The following is a 6,958-nucleotide window of genomic DNA, read 5'->3' as shown; positions in this document are numbered from 1 at the left end:
AGAACCCCAGGTGGGGTCTCACCAGAGCGGAGCAGAGGGGCAGAATCCCCTCCCTCTCCCTGCTGGCCACGCTGCTTTGGATGCAGCCCAGGACACGGGTGGTTTCTGGGCTGTGAGCGCACATTGCCAGCTCACGTTGAGCTTCTCATCGTTTAAAACCCCAAGTCCTTCTCCTCAGGGCTGCTCCCAATCACATCATCCCCCAGCCTGTATTGAAAATGGGTTTATCGCTCCGTCTCCCTTTTGTGTGACTGTCCAGGACTGTGGTGAGGACGAACACAATCCTCTAGGATATTCCCTACTTGCAGCTCCGCAGGGAAAACAGCAAGTAAGGTGAAGGTGTAGCTTTGTTGACAGAACCGTGTTGGCTGTGGGCACTACTCCAGCACAGCGATGGCATTCGATATTCGCTTGCGTCCAGGACCCCAGCTGGTGTAACCGCATCAGCATGAGTGTGCAGCCTTGAGTTGAGACTTTGAGAATATAAATTCGAGTAAGTCAATACAAAAGGGAAGGACTGCCCTCTTCTGATCACTTAGTATACATCCATTTGAGATCGTCATGCCTTTCTTTGACCAAAGCGGGTATAAAAAGCACCCAAAACCTAACACTAAGCTCACTGCGCATTTAGAAGTCCCACTGGTTTCTGATAAACTAGAAAGAGGTGCTGCTTAGACACCTCGGGGGAGAGTCTGACCCCACCAATATGGGTTTGGACACATTTCATCTCAGTTTAAGATCTTGAAATCAGCGTACGGTGCTTTTCTGCCTCTGTCTCATCTAACATAGCAACTATTTGCACAGCAGGCTGTGAATGAACCTCATAGGGACTGGTCAGAGCCAGTGTTGAGACTTGAAAGGTAAAGGATGATTTGTCCCATCAGCACGTGCACGCTTGATGACTGCTGCTTCTGCTTTGAACTGTTGGACACCAAGCTCTCAGCCTGGAATCCCAGGGGATTACACTGACATTTGGGACCTGAAACTCTCTCTAGTAAGAACAGTGTGATTTTGTCTCCATGGGGCAATGACAGGCAAAAATAATGGAGAAACCTGCCTAAAAACAGCTGTTAACCTTCACAGGTCTCTAAATTGTACTGGCTTGAGAGGCCACAGAATCATAGAATCATTACAGTTGGAAAAGACCTCTGAGGTCATCCAGTCCAACTGTCAACCCAACACCACCATGCCTGCTGAACCATCTCCCAAAATACCACGCCTACACAATTTTTTAATATCTCCAGGGATGGAGACTCCTTCACTGACTGCCCAGGCAGACTTTTCCCATGCTTCACCATTCTTACAATGAAGAATTTTTTTCCTAATATCCAATATCCAATCTAATCCTCCCCTGTTGCAACTTGAGACTGTTTCCTTTCATCTTATCCCCTGTTACTTGGGAGAAGAGACCAGCACCCACCTCAGCACAACCGCCTTTCAAGGAGTTGTAGAGGAATAAGGTTGACCCTCAGCCTCCTTTTCTCCAGGATAAACAGCCCCAGTTCCCTCAGCCACTCGTTGTGAGGCCAAAAAGTGAATTGTCTATATTTTGTTAGCAGAACAGCATCATCTCCAGACTGACTTCTCTAGCAAAGGATAGTATCCTAACCAATGCAAATCAGCTTAATTTCTTATGAAAGATGAAAGAAAAGAAACTATAAGCTCTCTAGAAAAGCATCAGTTTGGCACTAAGGAGAAATGGTTTTTGCTTTTGGAGCTAACATTTGCCTGCTGAATGTTTTTCACAGTCAAGTGGTTCATGGACCCTGCTAAAGCAGAGTCACTGCTGACCTACAATGTCACATCCATGCCCTGCTCGGACTCCTTTGTTTTCAAGTCACCTGACACATGTTCTCACTGGCCACGTATTGCTAGCTGAATCATAGCGTCAACCCTTCCCGCAGGAGACAGCTGGTGTCAGAAATATGATCAAGGAGGAACAATTATGTGGTGAGTTTTTATATCTCAAATAAAACCCAAAAGCCATAAATCCTTTACGTCGATTGTGCATCGTATCACTTTCCAGAATGCGCAGGCATCTGGATTTGGAACAGTGTCAGATGCCTTAGTTATGAGATATCCGGATGGAGAGCTATGAGCCAGCTACAAAATCTTTGCTATAAAGGGAGTTTCGGCTCTTATTCAGAAGCTGTTCTGTAGTTTAAATTACAGAGAATCTGACTCCATCAAGATTTCATCAGCACCACTGTGAATGGAAGGCTCAAATTCTTGACAGCTTCCACAAACAAGATTTTTCTCTTTTCTCAGAGTGAGGGAACTTGAGTCTCTCGAAAACTCAGACCCATTTAGCAAGGTTTTCCCTGGTTCAGGCTTATTTCCCTCAAATCAAGGACCAGGTGGGCTGGGGCTGAATGAAGCCACCGCTGACAGGCACTTGAGGATAAAAAAAGGCATAACAAGGAGCTTCAGGAGCTACAGATCTTACCTCTGCTCTGAGCCTGCTGGCCGGAGGTCTACAGGCAGCACGCTGAAAGAAGAAAACCATCTGGCAGCCACTGCAGAAAGCTGTGAGGAGCAATAAACCTTCTGTAAATTTATGCTGTTTTTTTCCCAGCCACGTTTATGCTCTACAGGTGCTCAGAAGAGGCTTCCAAGAGGATTTGCTCCCTTTTCTTTGCAGGACCCGAGCTTGAGCTGCCTGACCTGCAAGCTTGAGCAGCCCCGTTGTCCTGAGGAGGGTTTTGGGGTCCCTGCTGTTATTTAACGCCCTCATTTAATGCATTCACAGGGGTGCTCCTCTACTGCTCCAGGAGCCAGCTGAGGACAAAAGGAACTGGCAGTCCTTAACTGGGAAACGGCGAGCAGAAGCCGTTAGACGCCGTCAGAAGCAAAAGCGTCCAGATGCCAACCACCTCCGCAGTGGCTCCCGGAATCCCCAGGGAGAGCCTGTGGCCAGGCCTGGAAGCGGGTGCACGGGACTGCAGTCAGTATGTATTTTCTGCATGACTGAGCCCGGGAGAGTCGGTTCATTACTCTCCTTCAGCCCCAGTCACTCCTACAGACTGCGAATTGCAGTCAGTGGAGGATGCTCACAGGGACAGGAGCTGTGCGTCTTAGTTTTTGGGTTGCATACAAAAGCCCAAACAACAAGGCATTGCACTTTTTCAGCTGCTGATAAACTCGTGTGAATGTCAGCCCTGCATTATCCCTGTCCAAAACATCTGGAGAGGGTGCAGAATTATGAGGAAACCAGTGGCAGCACCAGCTTACAATGTGGAAAGATTCAGAGGTCTTATTTTAAGCTCCCTCAACAGATCACATGCTTCTCTCTGTGGGAGAAAAATCAGTCTCCAACATAATATTTAAAATACTGGTACAAAGCATGAGCCTTTGGGGTATTTTAAAAACCACCCAGTTCAGCATGTACAGCTATCAGCTCAGATCCACATGGAAGGAGGTTCCTCTCTACCTTTTGTGTCAGAGGGCGCAGTGAATAAAGCTGAAAAGGGAAAAATCGAGATGAGATCTTAGGAAGAAATGTTTCCCTGTGATGGTGGGGAGGCCCTGGCCCAGGTTGCCCAGAGCAGGGGTGGCTGCCCCATCCCTGGAGGGGTTCAAGGCCAGGTTGGATGGGGCTTGGAGCCCCTGATCCAGTGGGAGGTGTCCCTGCCCAGGGCAGGGGTGGGACTGGGTGGGCTTTAAGGTCCCTTCTGACTCAAACCACTCTGTGATTCTATTCTACGTCCAAGCTGAAGATGGGAATTTATGTTTTTTAGACACTCTGATGCAATCCAGGCAGCCTCAGTGCCTTCACAGTGGGGACTTGTGTCACCAGAAACAGCATAATTTACTTTTCTAGTGTAACTTCTGTTACTTAAATACTAGCCAAGCCTAACGAAGTGTTCAGCCACACACATGCACAAGAGTAATCCTTGTTGACTTAAATGACCTTGCTGACCTGCTGGATGATGAAGTGTTTAAATACTTTGCTGCAGAAAGGCTACCAGATGCAATTCAGCAAGACAAAGCACCTCCTGCCTCCATTGACAGGAGCAGAGAACACTTGCTGTCCTGCAAGCCCAGACCTCTCGTCGCTCCTCCTTGCTCACACATTCGCCAGATAGGTATGATCCCATTATTTCTCTCTGCAGGGGGACAAGCTTGCTCTCAAATCACCAGCCGCTGGTACCCCCTTGTCCTGTAGGTCTTCTGTGCATCATGAGAACTAAAAATGGAAGCCTGCTGGAGGTTGTAAGGTCATGGTTTAGTATTTGATAGGAATTGTTGGACTCGATGACCCGATGGGTCTTTTCCAACCTGGTGATTCTGTGATTCTGTGATTCTGTGGCTGGGTGCTCGCCTTGTGGTATCATCGCTTCAAGTCTCCCAAGGGGACGAACGTGGGGTGTAATCCGAGCAACGAATCAGAAATGCCAGCACCCCACTTTTATCAGCTGCCCTGCAGAGGGTGGTCCTTTCTCCCTGACACAGCTCACAGCTCCAAGAGATGCACTGCTCTGAAGTCCAAACAAGATGTTTTACCAGGAAAGGCGATTCTTCCCACTTGCTTACAGCAGCTTCCAGTGCTGAAAGGGGCTCCAGGAAAGCTGGGGAGGGGCTTTTGATCAGGGAGTGCAGGGACAGGTTGAGAGGGAATGGTTTTCAGCTGAAAGAGGGGAGATTGAGATGAGATCTTAGGAAGGAATGTTTTCCTGTTAAGGTGGGGAGCCCCAGAGCAGGGGTGGCTGCCCCATCCCTGGAGGTGTTCAAGGCCAGGTTGGATGGGGCTTGGAGCCCCTGATCCAGTGGGAGGTGTCCCTGCCCATGGCAGGGGGTGGGACTGGATGGGATTTGAGGTCCTTTCCAAACCAAACCATTCTGTATTTCCATGGTTCTGTGATTCTCAGTAGCTGGGAAAGCACTGCCCTACAGAGTGACAGCCTGGGATGGGGGACGTCATCCTGAAGGAGACCTATGTCTGGTTGCAGTTCTGCACCTCAGACACAAGCAAACAGGCCTCCAGTACCTGGTGGGAGTCCTTCAATCCACTACTTGGCTCTGCTTCTGGTCTCAGGTTGCAGCAGGGGAGGTTCAGATTGGATATGAGGAAAAATTCCTTTACTGAAAGAGTGGTGAAGCCCTGGCAGAGGCTTCCTGGGGCAGTGATGGAGCCTCCATCCCTGAAGGGCTTCAAAAAATGCATGGCATTTTAGGACCTGTTTTATCAGGCACAGTGGGGTTGGGCTGATGGTTGAAGCAGATGATGTTGGAGGTCTTTTCCAAACTTAACGATTCTATGACTCTATGATTCTTTTATCAGCCTGCTCATCCCCCTGCTGCTTTGGCTTCCTCCCTCCCACAGTTTCTCCCTGCACCCATTCTTTTCTCAGTTCATGTCCTCAAAGAGCAGATCCTGGATTTTTTATGGCTGCTACCAAGCAGGCAGCTCAGCAGGTCCAACAGGATCCTTGGCCAGCAACTCAGGTGCGTAGGCTTATCCCCTGGAAGAGCTGCTGCGGGAGTGGGTTCCCTGCAGGCTGCCACTTACCCATTCATCATAGCTTCCCTGCCTGAAACTGGATCTTTAATGGTGCCTTCCAACCCAAACCATCCTGTGATTCTAGAAAAGCTTAACGATTTGGACTCGATGATCCAGTGGGTCTCTTCCAACACGGTTATTCTATGATTCTGTGATTGGAGAAGTGAACAAGAGGGCACCTCATTCTCTTCATCAATCATTCTCAAAGAATTCTTTTGCATCTCCCATGTTTCACAGATGATCTGAAGGACACGCACGTGCAGAGCTGGGGTGATTTTACCCCTGGTGGCTCAGCAGACCAGAGAGGAACATGCTGTGGAGCAAGACCGAGAGCAGCCCTCTGCCGTGCTTGTAACCACTAAATCCGAAAATAAGGATTTGTCACTGTAAACCAAGTGTGTGCAGTGACACTCATAGAATCAAAGAATTGTAGAATGTTTTGCGTTGGAAAAGACCTTTAAGATCATTGAAACCAACTATTTATCCAGCCGTGGCAAGTTCGACACCAGACCACGTCCCCAAGTGCGACATCTACTCATCTTTTAAACCCCTCCAGGGATGGGGACACAAATACCTCCCTGGGCAGCCTGTGCGAGTGCTTGACAGCCCTTTCAGTGAAGAAAATCCTCCTGAAATCCAACCTAAATCTTCCCTGGTGCATCTTGAGGCTGTTTCCCCTTGTCCTGTCACTGGCTACCAGGGAGAAGAGACCAATACCCACCTCGCCACAGCCTCCTGTCAGGGAGCTGCTGAGAGCAATGAGGTCTCCCCTCAGCCTCCTTTTCTCCAGACTAAACAACCTCACGTCCCTCAGGTGCTCCTCAAAAGGCTTGTGGTCTAAACCCTTCACCAGCTTCGTTGCCCTTCTCTGGACGCGCTCCAGCGTGCAGCAGCACAGAGACCTCACAGCTCCTGAGCGAGCAACTCCAAGTGGCAGGCACGAGAATGGAAAATCTTAGCATCTACCAGCAACTGCTGTGTTTGAGGAATATAATTTTGAACAACAAAGTACCTCCTGTGGGAATGGGACCTCACTCGGTGGAGAGACGGCAAGCAGGTCTTGCCAGCGTCTGTTTTTAATGAGCCAGTCCAGGCAGCGTGAAATGTCAGTCAGCATCTCTGGAGACAGAGAAGTCGCAGACAAAGGAAGAAGCCGTGGCTCCTGCTGTTGAGCCTTTCTGTAAGCATCTCTGTGATTAAATGTTTCAGGTTTTTGCCCAGCAGTTCACAGGATGACATTTTTGCCACCTTTTCCTTTGGTTTCATTTTTTTTTTTTTTCATTGGAGTCTGACAGTCTGGCTGAGGATTAAGGGGTGACGCATAAATAAACTCCCAGCTCCATGCAGACATAAAACTAGCTGTACCAGCACTCTCTCTGCTCCCAGCACTCTTTGTGTTCCCAGCCAAGCCTCCCCATCTCCCATGGGAGGGTTGAGAAGCTCACCCAGACCAGGCAA

The sequence above is a fragment of the Phaenicophaeus curvirostris genome, chromosome Z (assembly GCF_032191515.1).
Source record: "Phaenicophaeus curvirostris isolate KB17595 chromosome Z, BPBGC_Pcur_1.0, whole genome shotgun sequence".
Lineage (NCBI taxonomy): Eukaryota > Metazoa > Chordata > Aves > Cuculiformes > Cuculidae > Phaenicophaeus > Phaenicophaeus curvirostris.
The sequence above is the reverse complement of the archived record's forward strand: the minus strand, read 5'-3'. Positions refer to the sequence as shown.